An 18,382-nucleotide genomic window follows, 5' to 3' on the forward strand; every position below is an offset into this window, starting at 1 on the left:
GGTGGCATCTGTAAGTACTGATGAAGCTTTGCTTGCTTGCCGGCTGCTCACCTCCTATTTTGCTGCCCAGTTCCTAACAGGCCACCGACTGGTACTGTTCCCATGGCCTGGGGGCTGTGGACCCCTGGCTTAGAAGGTGAGGTCTTGGGGGCTGGGAGCGGTGGCTCACGCCTATAATCCCAGCACTTTGGGAGGCCAAGGCGGGTGGATCACTTGAGGTCAAAAGTTCGAGACCAGCCTGGCCAACATGGTGAAACCCCGTCTTTACTAAAAATACAAAAATTAGCCAGGCATGGTGGCAGGGTCTGTAATCCCAGCTACTCGGGAGGCTGAGGCAGGAGAATCGCTTGAACCCAGGAGGCAGAGGTTGCAATGAGCTGAGATCTCACCACTGCACTCCAGCCTGGGGCAACAGAGCTAGACGGTCTCAGAAAAAAAACAAAAAGAGGGTGAGGTCTTTGTAACTGAGATGATCAGCTAGATTAGCTCTCTCATTTTACGGGCTGTGAAACAGGTGCATTGAGATGATGTGACCTGCCCGGGTCCTACAGTTAATCTCCAACACCCCCAGGCCTTGGGCTTTGGCCAAGTCATCTTCCTGTTGTGTTATCTATAAGGATGTGAACTGTGACCAGTAGGAAGTGTCATGACAGGGCACCAGTGTAGTGGTGGTTACCAGGGAAGACATGGTCTGTGCCGGAGGTTGGGCGGCCTCAGCCATTATCTCTCCATTGCTTTGTCACTCGCTTTGTGGGTGTGAAAGGAGCTTTTGAAGATGTGTCTGGCTCCTGGGGAGTTGGGAGCTGTGGGCAGTTGGTGCCCCTGCCCCTCTGCTTGCCTTCCCCCTGCCTGCTGGGGATCCAGGCCACGTCTCCCTAAGTAGGTGACAGGGAACCAATTCAGGGAGTGGAGAGCAGAGAACAGGCGCCTCTGATCGCCACAGGGTCTCGCTGCAAAGACCTGATTTAAGATTAGCCTGTGCTACGGCCGCCTACAGGCTTTCCCAGGCCCCAGCAGAGCAGGCCACACACACAGGCAGCGCCTTGCTCAGGCGGGACACCTTTGTGTTTAGTAAATGTTTGTGTCCGGGCATGGTGGCTCACACTTACAATCCGAGCTACCTGGGAAGCTAAGGCAGGACGATCACTTGAGGTCAGGAGTTTGAGACCAGCCTGGCCAACATGGTGAAACCCTGTCTGTACTGAAAATACAAAAATTAGTCAGGTATGGTCACAGATGCCTGTAATCCCAGCTACTCAGAGGCTGAGGCAGGAGAATTGCCTGAGCTCAGGAGGCAGAGGTTGCAGTGAGATCACACCACTGCACTCCAGCCTGGGCAACAGAGCAAGACTGTCTCAAAAAATAAATAAATAAATAAAATAAAAAATAAATAAGTAAAATAAAATAAAATAAAATAAAATGTTTGTTGTCTGGGCACAGTGGCTCATGCCTGTACTCCCAGTTACTTGGGAGGCTGAAGCAGGAGGTTCACTGGAGGCCAGGAGTTCTAGGCTCCTAAGAGATGGCACAGTTCCAGGCTATAGTGAGCTGTGATGGCACTGTTGTACTCTAGCCTGGGTCAAACAGCAAGACCCTATTAAAAAAAAAAGTTTGTTGGGTAAATGAACGGATAAGTGGAAGAAAAGGAGCATAGGCTTTGATTAGATTCATGAAGTTCAAATCCTAACTGTGTCATTCAGGACCCATGAAGCCTTGGGCGAGTTACATCATCTTTCTGAGTTTCTCTTCTCTCATATTTAAGTGGGGGTAACAGTACCTACCTTTCCAGCTTGTTGTGAGGTTTTGTTGCAATAATAAGAATAATAATAAGGATTGTAGGCCGGGCACAGTGGTTCACGCCTGTAATCCTAGCACTTTGGGAGGCCCAAATCACTCCACTGCACTCCAGCCTGGGTGGCAGAGTAAGACCCTGCCTCAAAACAAACAAACAGACAAACAAACAAACAAACAAAGATGGTAACACGTGCTGTGTATTACAGGTGCTAAATGAAAGGGCATTGACTTTATTTATTTATTTATTTTTGGAGACTGAGTCTCACTCTGTCTCCCAGGCTGGAGTGCAGTGGTGTGATCTCAGCTCACTGCAACCTCTGCCTCCTGGGTTCAAGTGATTCTCCTGCCTCAGCCTCCCGAGTAGCTGGGACTACAGGCGCACACCACCACACCTGGCTAATTTTTTGTAGTTTAGTAGAGACGGGGTTTCACCATGTTGGCCAGAATGATCTCAATCTCCTGACCTCGTGATCTGCCTGCCTCTATCTCCCGAAGTGCTGGATTGTAGGCATGAACCACCGCGCCCGGCTGACTTTAATTATTTAAGCAGATAGGTGTTACACCCCATCAAGTGATTGACGTCAGTAAAAAGACCTTTCTGTGATGCCTTCAGGAATACCATTACAGATTTGTTCCTTTGGCCTACAGCATTTTCTGAAGTATAAAATATTAGACACTACTAGCCATGTATAGATCATTGTAAAGGAATTTATCTTTTGTAAGAATGAGTTGGGAGAAAGAGGTGGGAGAGAGATCTGGAAATCACAAAGGGTTGGACTAGAATTAAAGGGTGGTGGCCATGTTGATTGTGCCAAAGAGGAGGTCAGAGGCTGGTAAAGTCAGCCGGAGTCATAGCATTCATTCATTCATTCGTTTGTTCATTGATTCACAGTTTTGAAGGCTTACTATGTGAGAAATGCCGAGAGACTAGTGTGTTCTGTCTCTGATTCTTTTCTTTTTTTTTTTTGAGACTAGATCTCGCTCTGTCACCCAGGCTGGAGTTCAGTGGCGTGATGGTAGCTCACTACAGCCTCAACTTCCTGGGTGATCAAGTGATCCTCCCGCCTCAGCCTCCCTAGTAGCTAACTTTTGTATTTTTAGTAGAGATGGGGTTTCACCATGTTGACCAGGCTGGTCTCAAACTCCTGACCTCATGTGATCCGAACCTCCTCAGCTTCTTAAAGTGCTGGGATTACATGTGTGAGCCACCGCACTCAGCCAGGATTTTGGACAATTGAGAGACAGATTACAGGTTTTGTTATTGCAACAAAACCTCACAACAAGCTGGAAAGGTAGGTACTATTACCCCCACTTAAATATGAGAGACGAGAAACTCAGAAAGATGATGTAACTCGCCCAAGGCTTCATAGGTCCTGAATGACACAGTTAGGATTTGAACTTTAAAAAAAAACCCATCAGATATGATGGGTTGAGTCTACTCCACGCCAGGCCACTAAGAAAGTGTTGGTAAACAAAACATGGTTCTTGTTCTGAGGGAACTTTTTGGGGAGACAGAAAGTAATTACAGTTCAGTGTGACTGTGTGTTGGTAGGAAGGTGCACATATGAAGCTGACAAGAGGGTCACCTTATCGGGACAGGGGCTCAGGGACAGTGAGCTGGGCTGTTGCCTACGAAAGTTCCAGAAGTCGGAAATTACATAGCACTTCTCAGTGAGTATATGATGAGTTGCTGTGTGTCAAAGAGGACGCTGGCTTCTGTAAGATAAAGGAATATATAGTCTTAATAATATATTTAAATAGCGTTATGTTGACCAGGCGTGGCGGCTCACGCCTGTAATCCCAGCACTTTGAGAGGCCTAGGCGGGTGGATCACTTGGGGTCAAGGAGGTCAAGACCAGCCTGGCCAACATGGTGAAACCCCATCTCTACTACACATACAAAAATAAGCTGAGCATGGTGGGGCATGCCTGTAATCCCAGCTACTTGGGAGGCTGAGGCAGGGGAATTGCTTGAATCCGGGAGGCAGAGGTTGCAGTGAGCTGAGATCACGTCTCTGCACTCCAGTCTGAGTAACAGAGTGAGACTGCGTCTTAAAAAAAAGCATGACGTTATTAATATATTAAACATTAAATTATTTTATTATTATTTAATAATAATGGCAAATATTTACTGAGCATTTCTCAGGTGTTACATCCTGTGGCAAGTACAGTATAGTGAGCTGCCACCTGTGACATCGGCAGTGATGCATGGACTGCGTGTATGACAGCGGGGCCCTGGGGTGATGATAATGGAGCTGAAACCTTCCTGTTGCCTCGTTGTCACTGTCATGATGTTGTGGTGCCATGCATTACTCACATGTTTGTGGTGATGCTGGAGTCAACAAACCTGTTGCACTGCCAGTCGCACAAAAGTCCAGCACATACAATTATGTGCAGTATCTAATACTTGATAATTATAATAAACAACTATGTTACTGGCTGCCAGTCGCACAAAAGTCCAGCACATACAATTATGTGCAGTACCTAATACTTGATAATTATAAAATAAACAACAATGTTACTGGTTTATGTATTTGCTGTGCTGTGCTTTTTATTGTTATTTTAGAGTATACTCCTTCTACTTATTAAAAAAAAAAAAAGTCAGTGGTAGAACAGCCTCAGGCAGGTCCTCCAGGAGGTATCCAGAAAGCATTATTATCATCGGAGATGACAGCTCCATGCCTGATGCTGTGCCTGAAGACCTTCAGTGGGACAAGATATCTCCGGAGGCGGAAGACAGTGGTGTTGGTGATCCTGATCCTGCTTCGAACTAGGCTAATGTGTGTGTTTGTGTTCTTTGTTTTCTTTTTTTGAGGTGGAGTCTCACTCTGTTGCCCAGGTTAGAGTGCAGTGGCGTGATCTTGGCTCACTGCAACCTTCACCTCCCCAGGTTCAAGCGATTCTCCTGCCTCAGCCTCCTGAGTAGCTGGGATTGCAGGCATGTGCCACCATGCCCCGCTAATTTTTGCATTTTAGTAGAGATGGGGTTTCACCATGTTAGCCAGGCTAGTCTCGAACTCCTGACCTCAGGTGATCCACCCACCTTGGACTTGTGTTTTAATTTTTTTTTTTGAGACAGAGTTTTGCTCTTGTTGCCCAGGCTGGAGTGCAATGGCGCTATCTCGGCTCACCACAAGCTCTGCCTCCTGGGTTCAAGCGATTGTCCTGCTTCAGCCTCCTGAGTAGCTGGGATTACAGGCATGCCTGGCTCATTTTGTATTTTTAGTAGAGACAGGGTTTCTCCATGTTGGTCAGGCTGGTCTTGAACTCCTGACCTCAGGTGATCCGCCCGCCTCGGCCTCCCAAAGTGCTGGAGTTACAGGCGTGAGCCACCAAGCCCGGCTGTGTTTTAATTTTTAACAAAATTAAAAAGTTAAAAGAATAGGAAAAAGCTTACAGAATAAGGATGTAAAGAAGATTTATTTTTTTGCAGCTATACAATGTGTGTGTTTTAAGCTGTTATTACAAGAGTCAAAAAATTAAAAAGTTAAATTACAGTAAGTTAACAATTTATCATTGATGAAAAAAATTGAAAAAATAACTTTAGTATAGCCTAAGTGTACAATATTTATAAAGTCTACAGTCGTGTAGAGTAATGCCCTAGGCCTTCTCATTCACTCCTCACTCACTCAGTCACTCACCCAGGGTGACTTCTAGACCCGGAAGCTGCATTCATGACAAGTGCCCTATACAGGTTCACCATTTAAAAAACCTTTTTTGGCTGGGCATGGTGGCTCACGACTGTAATCCCAGCACTTTGGGAGGCCGAGGTGGGTGGATCATGAGGTCAGGAGTTCAAGACCAACCTGGCCAAGATGGTGAAACCCTGTCTCTACTAAAAATACAAAAATTAGCTGGGTGTGGTGGTCAAGTGATTCTCCTGCCTCACTTGATCTCCTGGGATTACAGGCATGCGCCACCATGCCTGGCTAATTTTTGTATTTTTAGCAGAGATGGGGCTTCACCATGTTAGCCAGACTGGTCTCGAACTCCTCACCTCAGGTGATCCGCCAGCCTTGGCCTCCCAAACTGTTGGGATTACAGGTGTGAGCCACCGTGGCCCTGCCTAGAAAATCTTTTACATTGTATTTTTACTGCACGTTTTCGGTGTCTTGTGTCTTGTTATGTTTAGATATACAACTACTTACTGTCGTGTTATAGTTGCCTGTCGTATCCAGTGCCATCACATGCTGTACAGGTTGGCAGTCTAGGAGCAGTAGCTGTATCATCCAGCCTAGGTGTGTAGTAGGCCATACCTAGGTTTGTGTAAATGCACACTCTGATGTTCGCACAATGACAAAATCTCCTAAAAGATGCATTTCTCAGAAGATACCCGAGACCGTTAAGTGATACGTGGCTGTATGTCACGTGAATTTTCACATTAAATCTGCACAGCCGTTCAGTAAAATAGATACTCTTGTCACTACCATTTTAGAGGTGAGGAAACCGAGGCCCAGAGAGGTTAAGTAACTTGGCCAAGGTCACAAAGACCGATCTGTCTTGAAGAATTGGGATTTGAACCTCAGTAAAGGTACCTGTCTGGGGCCAAAGCCAGTGCTCCCAGCCATTGGTTTTCCTTGCCCTGGTTGGTCAGTTTTGCCCCCTGAGCTCTTAACAGAGAAAATGTGACAGGGACACACGTCCCCACCGTGTCGAGCAGCAGGTGGTAAGGTGATGTCAGCGTGGTATGAAGTGTTTCGGGGGTTCCTAGGGAATGGGAGTAATTTTTATTTTTATTAATCGAGTAGCTGAGAGTACAGGCACATGCCACCACGCTCGGCTAATTTTTTTGTATTTTGAGTAGAGACGGGGTCTCACTGTCTTTCCCAGCTGGTTTTGAACTACTGGGCTCAAGCGATGCACTTGCCCTGGCCTCCCAAAGTGCTGGGATTACAGGTGTCGGTGGCCCAAAGTGGCCTGTAAGCTGGGCTGCATGCCTGGGGTGCTTTCTCTGGAATTAACCATGTGCAAAATCAGAATCTCAAACTAGAATGTTCAACAGCTTGGCTCCTAATACCTTTGGATGTTAACCTAATGCAAGATATAGTTTAAACTCCTTCTTATTGCTGTGAAATTGCCTGTGACAACATGAAAAGGTCATCTTACACGTAAATCTCAAGAGCCACAGAGATTTCCAAACATATCCTAAACAGAAGCAATGAGCAACTCTTCACATCATGCCAGATCATCTTTCTTAAGAGACTGGGTGTTTGAGATTTTTAATTTTCCCATGCACGATCTCCTGGCGTTCTCCCATTATTAAAAATATGAAGAAATCACTGAAGTGCATTCCTATATGATGCGTCCTTTATGACACAGCTTGTTTATAATGACTTCTTAAAATTAACAAGCCCTGAAACAAAGTCAATGTGACCCAATAAACTCCTGAATAATATTTGTAATACATTGTAACAAGAAATGAAAAATCATTATTTTAGTGCAAGCAGAACAAGGCAGCAACAAAAGCAAAAAATCTTAAGTAAGGGAAGAACATTGAGCTTCAAGTCAAAGAAAATCTGTTCTGCTCACTCACCTGCTTAAGTGACCAGGACAACATCCACTCATATAAGAGGACAAGGACAAAAACATGTTTTAGCCATTTGAGAAAATAAAACTGACTTTGTCTGAATTTCTGGATATCTGACTGAATTTTCTATGACCTTTTGCCAATGGATAGCTAAACTATAAAGATCATATACGTTTTTTTAAAAGTTCCAGAGAATGCTACATTTTGTTTGCCAGAACCCTGGGAGGAACATTATGTTTTATTTTTTTAAATTTGTTTGTTTTGTTTTGTTTGCCAACAGCCTGATTCGAAATCTCAGGGTTCTCTGGATGTTTCAAAAATTATTATCTTCATTTGCCAGGAGAGAAATAGCCATGCAATAACAAAATGTGTGCTTGACCTATAAAAATGGTTACTAAGGCTGGGCGCGGTGGCTCACACCTGTAATCCCAGCACTTTGAGAGGCCGAGGCAGGAGGATCACTTGAGGTCAGGAGTTTGTGACCAGCCTGGCCGACATGGTGAAACCTCATCTCTACTAAAAATACAAAAATTAGTAGGGCGTGGTGGCAGGCGCCTGTAATCCCAGCTACTGGGGAGGCTGAGGCAGGAAAATCTCTTGAACCTGGGAGGTGGAGGGTGGAGGTTGCAGTGAGCCGAGATCACGCCCTTGTACTCCTGCCTGGGCGACAGAGGGAGACTGTCTCAAAAAAAAGAAAAGAAAAGAAAATAAATGGTTACTAAGCCCACTCCTCTCTCAGCACAGAGGCTTCTCAGGAGTGTGAGCCAGGTGGGGGAGTCCAGACCCCTGCATCCTCACCTGCAAAGCCTAAGGTGATTTCCAGCTCCAGGCTCCAGGCAAGGCCTCCACTGGGCCTCAGGAGACGCGTGACAGAAGTACAGGTCTGACGACTCAATAATAAACTGACAGAGACTCTTCACACCATCACATGAAGGTCCCCCTGGCAGCACTCCCTGGACCAGTGGCAGGTGGTGGAGTTTCCCAGGACCTGCCTTAGAGGAGGCTCAAAGCCGGCTCTGGAAAAGTCTGTTCCGTCTCAATCAGCACAGCCTTCCAGAAGCTGCTTCACACAGATCTGGGTTCAAATCCTGGCCCTGTGACTTATTCTTTTAGTCATGTGACCCGAGGCCAGTCAGTTCTCCTCATGTGTCAAACAGTACTTAAACCACAGGGTTGGTGATGGAGTGTCTAAGGAGGTACCCCCGTGCCAAGCAGAAATCCAAACACCATAAGCATGTTATTCTTTTTATTTGTTTTTCTTTTTTTTTTGAGACAGAGTCTCCCTCTGTCGCCCAGGCTGGAGTGCAGTGGTATGATGTCAGCTGATTGCAACCTCTACCTCCCAGGTTCAAGCGATTCTCCTGCCTCAGCCTCCCGGGGAGTTGGGACTACAGGTGCCTGCCACCACACCTGGCCGATTTTTGTATTTTTTGTATTTTTAGTAGAGACAGGGTTTCGCTATGTTGGCCAGGCTGGTCTCCAACTCCTGGCCTCAAGTGATCCACCCACTTCAGCCTCCCAAAGTGCTGGGATTGCAGGCGTGAGCCACCGCGCCCACCCGCATGGTCTGGTTTTAGAGAAATCGGCATACAGTCTGAAAGTCTTAAAACTGCAAAAGGGTACAATCTGTAAAGGGTAAAAAATGAAAAACGCCAGATACACACTGCTTCCCATAAATCACGCCAAGGCTGCAACAAGCCGTGTTTGAGAGGAGGAAACCCCAACGAAGAAATAATAGAGTAATGGTATTCAGCAGGCATGCCCCTAGGACACAGGCAACCCGGGATACCCAACGAATGGAAGAATAGAAGAAGCCAAATGTCATTTATGTTCAGCTTGAGGCCATTACTGGGCAAGAGTCTGTTTTTGGAGTACCAGCAGCACCAAGGCAGCATCCTAATGACATTTCCCTGACAGCTCACCCTTTCCCGAGCACAGCAATGTGGTAGCCAAGGAAACGGGCCTGTAAACAGGCAAGGGGGGAGGCAGGGCAAAGCCCCGTGGTTAAACACTCATTGCAGCTAATCCACACCGTGAGCAATCCTCACACGGAAGGAGGGGGTGATTTACAGAGATGAAATCCAGAGGAAGAAAATAGCGGGGGAACATTCTCAAGGACTTATCAGTAACAAAAACATTTAGAAAAGCAGGTTCTCTAAACCACTGTGGAGACAATTCCATTACTTGGGATTTTTAAAACAGAACCAGGTAAACTCTCCATCCATTACTCAGTGTGCTAGGTAGTTTGGAAAATCACGTGTAAGAGATCACATGCAAGAAAGTGTCCCCTGCTCTTATGAAGCTTTCGGCTGCATCAGAGAAAGTTCTCCCAAAAGCGAAACAGGTCAGGTACAGTGAGTGGCTCACCCCTATAACCCCAGAACTTTGGAAGGCCGAGGCAGGAGGATCACTCGAGGCCAGGAGTTCGAGACCAGCCTGGGCAATACATAGTGAGACCCCCCATCTCTACAGAAGTATTTCTTTTTTTTTCTTTTTTGAGACGGAGTCTTACCCTGTCGCCCAGGCTGGAGTGCAATGGCGTGATCTCGACTCACTGCAACCTCCACTTCCCGGTACAAGCGATTCTCCTGCCTCAGCCTCCTGAGTAGCTGAGATTACAGGTGTACGCCACCATGCCTGGCTAATTTTTCGTATATTTAGTAGAGAGGAGGTTTTGCCATGTTGGCCAGGCTGGTCTTGAACTCCTGACCTTGTGACCCCACCTGCCTCGGCCTCCCAAAGTGTTGGGATTACAGTTGTGAGCCACCGTGCCTGGCTCGCAAAAATATTTCTAAAAAAACAAAAATATAGGACAACTGACCCTCAAGAGCATGAGTTGAAGACTGAAAGGGTAAAGGCAGAGAAGCCCAAAGTAGGCTGCAAGCATCTGGGAGCAGTGGGTGGCAGAGATCAGATTTGAGTTGGCCCTGAAAAATCAGTGGTGGGCTCTGGAAGCAGGAGATACTACATGAGCAAGGACACAGAGACTGGAGTAAGCCTGTGGGATCTGTAGGACACGGTACCGTGTTTCAGGAGTTCATGAGGAATGGCAGGACACAGGGAATGGCCAGGAGCCAGCTCTCCTAACCATTACTGTAAAGGGGCTTCCTTGCCCTGGTTGGTCAATTTTGCCACCTGGCTCTTTCCTTTCTTTCTTTTTTTTGAGAGTCTCGCTCTGTCACGAGGCTGCAGTGCAGTGGTGCCCTCTTGGCTCACTGCAACCTCCGCCTCCTGGGTTTAGCTGATTCTCCTGCCTCAGCCTCCTGAGCAGCTGGGATTACAGATGCCCACCGTGACACCTGGCTAATTTTTGTATTTTCAGTATGGACAGGGTTTCACCATGTTGGTCAGGCTGGTCCTGAACTCCTGATCTCAAGTGATCTGCCCACCGCCCACCTCAGCCTCCCAAAGTGCTAGGATTACAGGCATGAGTCACTGCACCCAGCCTTTTTATACACACACACACACACACACACACACACACACACACACACACAGAGACACACACACACAGAGTGTCACTGTGTTGCCCAGCTAATTTTTAAGTTTTTAGTAGAGATGGGATTTCACCATATTGGCCAGCCTGGTCTTGAACTCCTGACCTCAGGTGATCTGCCTGCCTCGGCCTCCGAAAGTGCTGGGATTATAGGAATGAGCCACTGCATCTGGACTGCCCCCTGAGCTCTTAACAGAGAAAATGTGATGCAAACCCATGTCCCGACCATGCAGAGTGGCAGATGGCAGGTGATGTAAGCATGCTATGAAGTGTTTAGGGGTTCATAGGGAATGGGAGGTTTTTAAAATTTTTTTAAAAATTTTTTATTTTTTTGAGATGGAGTCTCCCTCTTTCACCTAGGCTGGAGTACAGTGGTGCAATCTCAGCCCACTGCAACCTCCACCTCCCAGGCTCAAGCGATCCTTCTGCCTCAGCCTCCTAAGTAGCTGGGATTACAGGCGCACACCACTACGCCCAGCTAAATTTTGTATCTTTAGTAGAGACAAGGCTTCGCCATGTTGACCAGGCTAGTCTCAAACTCCCGACCTCAGGTGATCCATCCGCGTCAGCTTCCCAAAGTGCTGGGATTACAGATGTGTGCCATAGCACCTGGCCTGTTTTTATTTTTCAATGTCTTTTTTTTTTTTTTTTGAGATAAGCTCTCCCTCTGTCGCCCAGGCTGGAGTGTGGTGGCGTGATCATGGCTCACTGCAGCCTCGACTTCCTGGGCTCAGGTGATCCTCCCACCTCAGCCTCCAGAGTAGCTGGGACTATAGGCACGCACCACCACACCCAGCTAATTAGGCATGGACACGGTACCAGTTTCCTGTGAGGCCTCGTTCCTCTGGAGTCCAATGTGACCTCTGGGGGACTAGACACCAGTTATTTCCCGGGCCGGCCTCATGGGCGTTCACGCTGCATGGCTGCCCAGGGGTGCATGTGCAAAGGGCTCCACACTTCATCTAACGCACTGCTCTCTCCGTCTTAAAGCCCTTACTACTTTATGTTTTAATAGATGTACTTTTTAGACGCAGGGTCTCACTCTATTGCCCAGGCTAGAGTCAGGTGGTGTGATCATAGCTAACTGCAGCCTCTAACTCCTGTGCTTAGGTGAGCCTCCTGCCTCAGCCTCCTGTGTAACTGGGACCACAGGTGCACACCACCACACTTGGCAAACTTCAATTTTTTTTTTTTTTAAGAAATGGGGCCACGCTATATTGCCCATGCTACTCTTGAACTCCTGGCCTTGACCTCCCAAAGTGTTGGGATTATAGGCACGAACCACTGTGACTGGCCCGTTAGTATATACATTTTTTTGAACAAGGGTATCCCCATTTTCATTTCACTCTGGGTCCCACAAATCAGGTAGCTGATCCCAATCCCTTTCAGTTATAAAACCTTCTTCTCTACTCTTTTTAGCCTACTGTCAAAGGCATTTTGGTGACTAAAATTTTCTTAGGGTTAGTGGTTAAAAAAGTTTATTGAGCATTAGAGTTTACTGGATACTTGGAAAAGTTTTTTCTTGTGAGATCTCTATCCAAGTGTGAGCATGCATTTCTTTTTCTTTTTTTTTTTTTTTTTTTTTGAGACAGTCTTGCCGGCTGTCACCCGGCTGGAGTGCAGTGGTGCGCTCTCGGCTCACTGCAACCTTCGCCTCCCGGGTTCAAGCGATTCTCCTGTCTCGGCCTCCCAAGTAGCTGGGACTACAGGCACATACCACCATACCCAGGTAATTTTTGTATTTTTAGTAGAGACGAGGTTTCACCATATTGGTCAGGCTGGTCTCAAACTCCTGATCTCAGGTGATCTGCCTGCCTTGGCCTCCCAAAGTGTTGGGATTAGAGGCCTGAGCCACCGAACCTGGCCAAACATGCATTTCTTTTGGCAGAGCAAGAAAATCTTTGAGGTGCTATTTTGAAAAAAATTTGAGATGTTCTTAAAATATTATGGCCTGCAGGCTTTCTCAGTCAATGGATCTTATAAGTAGACGGTGGTCTCTGGACGAATATAACACTGCTTAGGCCTGAATCTCAGCGTGACTCCTCCCCAGGGACTTGTCTGCATGATGCTGAACCTCTACTTATAGTTCCTAAAATGGGAATCATAATGGTTTATATTATATAGGGTTGTGATGAGGTTTTCGTGAGATAAGTCGTATGAGTTTTTTGTTTATTTAATGCCTGGTGTTTAAGTGCTCAAAAATGTTGGCTAAAACCACTTAATTTGGGGCCAGGCTTGGTGGCTTACATCTGTAATCCCAGCACTTTGGGAGGCTGAGGCTGGTGGATCACCTGAGGTCAGCAGTTCCAGACCATCCTGGCCAGCATGGTGAAACCCCGTCTCTACTAAAAATACAAAAATTAGCTGGGCGTGGTGGCACACAGCTGTAATCCCAGCTACTTGGGAGCCTGAGGCAGGAGAATCACTTGACCCTGGAGGCGGAGGTTGCAGTGAGCCGAGATGGCACCACTGCATTTCAGTCTGGGTGGGGAAGCGAAACTTTGTCTCAGTAAATAAATAAATAAAAATAAAATAAAATAACTTAATATGGGACCAGTTTTTACCATTCAGATTCATGGCCAGATACGACTCGACTCCTGTCTAAATATCTTTCAAAAATGTGCCAGAAAGTGGATGGATCAGTGTAAATCTTTTAGGAGAACTTAAAAAAAAAAAGGTATTGTTTTGAGATGTTGCCCTTGCATGTGAAGGGCAAGGATTGCTAAGCTTCCTGATAACTGATAAGTGAAAGCATAGCCACAGATGTTTGATATTTGGTATGTACATGTTTCCATTCTATTACAGGTCAGTGGATAGAAACACAGAAAAGACACAACCTGTTCTCTCCTCAAGGAGCAATTAATAGGGATCCTTTTGGCCAGGTACGGTGGCTCGTGCCTGTAATCCCAATACTTTGGGAGGCTGAGGTGGGCGGGTCACCTGAGGTCAGGAGTTCAGGACTAGGCTGGCCAACATGGCGAAACCCCATCTCTGCTAAAAATACAGCAACAACAACAAAATTTAGCTGGGCGTTGTGGTGGGTGCCTGTAATCCCAGCTGCTTGGGAGGCTGAGGCAGGAGAATTGTTTCAATCGGGGAGGCAGAGGTTGCAGTGAGCCAAGATCGTGCCATTGCACTCCAGCCTGGGTGGATGGAGCGAGACTCTGTGTCAAAAAACAAAACAAAACAAAACAAAAAACCCTTTCATGGTATTTTCTATGTGGTCCTGCAGAGCTAGAAAGAGGGAAGGTATTGACCATGTGTTTTCTTCTTGTCTCTGAAGTTTACAATTCATGGGCCCTGTACCTGTAAAGTTTTGGGGCTCTCATTGCAAGGAATGATGGGAGAGGAACATTAACAACAGTGAATGTTCACCTGGATAAGTATATATGGGTGTGGGGTGGGGACAGTAAAGAAGAGGCGGCTGGGGCGCGGTGGCTCACGCCTGTAATCCCAGCCCTTTGGGAGGCCGAGACGGGCGGATCACGAGGTCAGGAGATCAAGACCATCCTGGCTAACACGGTGAAACCCGTCTCTACTGAAAATGCAGAAAATTAGCCAGGCATGGTAGTGGTCGCCTGTAGTCCCAGCTACTTGGGAGGCTGAGACAGGAGAATGGCGTGAACCCGTGAGCTGAGATTGCACCACTGCACTCTAGCCTGAGTGACAGAGTGAGACTTTGTCTCAAAAAAAAAAAAAAAAAAAAGAGGAGTCATCGCTGATTGATTGAGCATCAGGTGAAACCTTTTTTTCCTTAGTTCTGAATCTAGCAGAGCAATTATTGTGATACTGTGTCACCTTCCAATTAAAAGGATCAATGATTTTAAGTATGAGAGTAAAGGTTTTTAAGGCTACAAGGAATCCGTCACACTTGGAGCCTATGTTTTGTAATGATTATTGAGTTTGACAACACAAAGGAGGCCAAACAAATCCTTCCTTTTATGAAGCTGATAACATAATTGCACTTTGGTTTTTCATGTGATTATTGCTCGGAAAAAAGGGAAAGATTTTTCTTATGATACCACCCAAGTCAATATACGTTTAAGAGCATTTCTTGGCCAGGCGTGGTGGCTCACGCCTCTAATCCCAGCACTTTGGGAGGCCAAGGCGGGCAGATCACGAAGTCAAGAGATCGAGACCATCCTGGCTAACACAGTGAAACCCCGTTGCTACTAAAAATACAAAAATTAGCCAGGCGTGGTGGCACATGCCTGTAGTCCCAACTACGCAGGAGGCTGAGGCAGGAGAATCGCTTGAACCCAGGAGGCAGAGATTGCAGTGAGCTGAGATTGCACCACTGCACTCCAACCTGGGCAACAGAGTGAGACTTCTCTCATTAAAAAAAAAAAAAAAAAAAAAAAAAAAAAAAAAAAAAAGCATTTCTCAACTAATTTAAGGCTCACATATTTAGTAATGATATAATTGTCCTGGTCATTTGTCAGGTTGTTTTTGAGTTAAAATGAATGGTTTGAGGTTGAGATGAAATCAATGAAAAGCGTATGCCTGTGTGAAGTAGCTTGTACATTTTTATGACTCTTCCATTTTGATTTAGGTGAAAGCCTGCCTTTTCCCTTTATTGGAAATAAAAAAGGAAGTAGGAATGAAAAGAATAACTGGTCGTGTCTTGAAAATAATAGCAAAAGGAGGTCAGCTTTGTACATACATTGAGCAGTGACAATGGGCCCCGCATCTTATAAAGTTGTAGAATGAATGCTGTTCCCTTCCTGGGGTCGTCACGGCTTGACTTGGGTGATTGCTTCTGAATCCTGCAAGGAGAAATCTTGGGTAGCGGTTCTTAAAAGATGTCGGAAGGACTAGAAAATCATATTGCTTTCTCTTTTTTTTTGAGACGGAGTCTCCCTTTGTCAGCCAGGTGGAGTGCAGTGACACGATCTTGGCTCACTGCAACCTCCGCCGCCCGGGTTCAAGCAATTCTCCTGCCTTAGCCTCCCGAGTAGCTGGGATTACAGGCGCACGCCACTGCACCCAGCTAATTTTTGTATTTTTAGTAGAGACGGGTTTCACCTTGTTGGCCAGGCTGGTCTGACGTCAAGTAATCTGCCTGCCTCGGTCTCCCAAATTGCTGAGATTACAGGCTTGAGCCACTGTGCCCGGCCAATTCTCAAGTTTTTGTAAGAAGACAGTGCAAGCTGCTGAGAATCCATGATACAGTCTGAGTTCTCTGACGATTGTGATGTGGCACACAGAAGCAGTCCGTGTTCACATTCGGAGTCTGGTCCGTGTTCACTGTCTTGCTAATCGGATGATCCCAGATGTGCCAGTTAGCTGGTACCAGAGGCATGTTTAATTGGTAGAAATGATGAGTTTGACCGTGCTGTTGCCTGATGAGTTTTCAGAGCAGAGACATGGCCTTTCAGGTGACTTAGGACTATAAAGCAAGAGTAAATCCTTTTAAAAGAAAAAAACTGTTTTACCATATGGTCATGACACTTCTGACACTGCGTGGATTTTTCCACACCAGCCCATTTTCCTTGGAAACTGACTTTAAGCGAAATGACGTAACAAAACCCATTTTTTTCATTTTTTTCATCAGTGTTGTAATGAAATGATGTTGACCAAAATGATGATATTCGAGTATGTTATTTTGCTTCCAGTCAATTTCCAAGAACTGATTGGACATTAAGTGAGGACTTACTGTACCACCTCTTAGGGAGAACAGTTGTAACAATTATCTGAGCTAATATTTGGATTATATTAATGAAAACCATGTTGTAGAATGTGTGCCCAGCCTCTCACTATATAGTCAGTCCTGTGGACACCTTTTATCTGTGTCATATCTTGTAATGATAATGTATGCGAAATCCTTATGGTATGCATCACACTTGTTTATACTAGATGATAAGGTACTTGTGGGTGAGCCTGACACACCTTTTGGTAACTTATATAGGATCTTTCACATGAAATGCTCAGAAATGAAAGGTACAATATAGTCTGTTTACTATCATACCCAGACATAAAAATGCTAATACTGTTTAGAAAGATTTTAGCTATAAAAGTTTAAAAACCAGGACGAGCATGGTGGCTCACACCTGTAATCTCAGCACTTTGGGAGGCCAAGGTGGGTAGATCACCTGAGGTCAGGAATTCCAGACCAGCCTGGCAGCATGGTGAAATCCCATCTCTACTAAAAATATAAAATTAGCTGGGCATGGTGGCTGGCATCTGTAATCCCAGCTACTTGGGAGATTGAGGCAGGAGAATCTCTTTAACTCGGGAGGCGGAGGTTGCAGTGAGCTGAGATCACTGCAGTGAGCTGAGATCGTGCCACTGCACTCCAGCCTGGGCAACAGAGTGAGACTTCATCTGAGACAAACAAACAAACAAACAAAAATCTATGACTTCAAGTAATAATAGCACTTTCTGTGTTCCTTCCAAGCACTTTGATTAAATGTGTCGTTTAATCTTTACAACATGCCTGCAAATAGCAGTGGTTTTTTTTTTTTTGTAATTGGCACATGGAAGAGAAATAACTTGTCCAAGGAAGTACGGCTAGTAATGGACAGATCTGGGATTTGAAGCCAGGTCTTCCAAAGTCCACACGTTTCCCCTGCACTTCTTTCTATGCGTTCTAGCTAACCAAGCTGTTGCTCTAATATAATTTGTTTAGAGCATCAAACCACATAATCCAGGTTTCAGAGTGTAGTTTTTTTATATGAAGTATTTGGTACTAAATAATTAAATTAGCTAAGTGTCAAATCCCTCTTTGTTTTAGGATTTAAGATTTAAATAAAATTAGAATAGATCTTTCCTTTTTTTTTTTTTTTCTTTTTGTTACTGTAAAGAGCTTTTTGTGCTGGAACTAATTTTGGTGAGCAACAGAATGAGAACTCAGGGAATGTCGAAGCAGGAAAATTGATACTGAATTTCAGAACGTGCTCAGAATAAAGCCTTTATTTTCAGCAGTAAATTGAGTGACTTGCAACTTGGGGAAATGTCAAACTGACATGAATGTCCATTGCTTGGACTTTATATTAGCAGCTGTTTATCTCATCACAGACATTGGGTTTTATTAAATAACGCCCATTTCAAGTCTTGAACTTCAGAAATACTCGAGCATGTTATTTTCTCTTACCTAGTGCGAGCATAAAGAATGTTGAAAATCTGTAAGATAACTAAATATTAAGGAAGTTGTGTATTGGGAAAGAAGCATACTTAGGTCCTCTTAGGAATGGACATAACAGCAAAATAACCTTTTAAACAAATAGTTTTAAAAAGTCTACTCACAGAGCTAAAAGCAATGAAAGAATGGAGAAAGAATGAACGCTTTATCTTAACTAACATCAGGAGCAACACAAGAGTGCCTGTTTGCACCACCCCCGTTCAACTTTGTAGTGGAGGTTCTAGCCAACGTAGTTAGAAAATGAAATAGAAGGTATCCAGATTGTAAAGGAAGAAGTAAAACGATCTCTATTTGCAGATGAGATGATCCTGTAGAGAGAAAATCCTAAGGAATCACCTACATAATTATTCCATTTAATAAATGAGTTCACCAAGACTGCAAGATCCAAGATCAATATACAAAAATGAATTATATATGTATATGAT

At 45.3% G+C, this 18,382-nt stretch overlaps 1 protein-coding gene and 1 long non-coding RNA gene across 6 annotated transcripts in view; both read left to right on the forward strand.

Annotated features, from left to right (window-relative positions):
- CAMK1D (calcium/calmodulin dependent protein kinase ID) overlaps positions 1 to 18,382 on the forward strand; it is a 498,666-nt gene that overhangs the window by 22,025 nt on the left and 458,259 nt on the right. The window lies entirely within an intron of this gene.
- On the forward strand, positions 12,371 to 13,357 carry LOC135964881 (uncharacterized). Its single transcript, XR_010577626.2, has 2 exons — positions 12,371 to 12,433; positions 13,261 to 13,357. It is a non-coding gene; the product is annotated as an uncharacterized lncRNA (long non-coding RNA).

The sequence above is a fragment of the Macaca fascicularis genome, chromosome 9 (genome assembly GCF_037993035.2).
Source record: "Macaca fascicularis isolate 582-1 chromosome 9, T2T-MFA8v1.1".
NCBI classification, from domain to species: domain Eukaryota; kingdom Metazoa; phylum Chordata; class Mammalia; order Primates; family Cercopithecidae; genus Macaca; species Macaca fascicularis.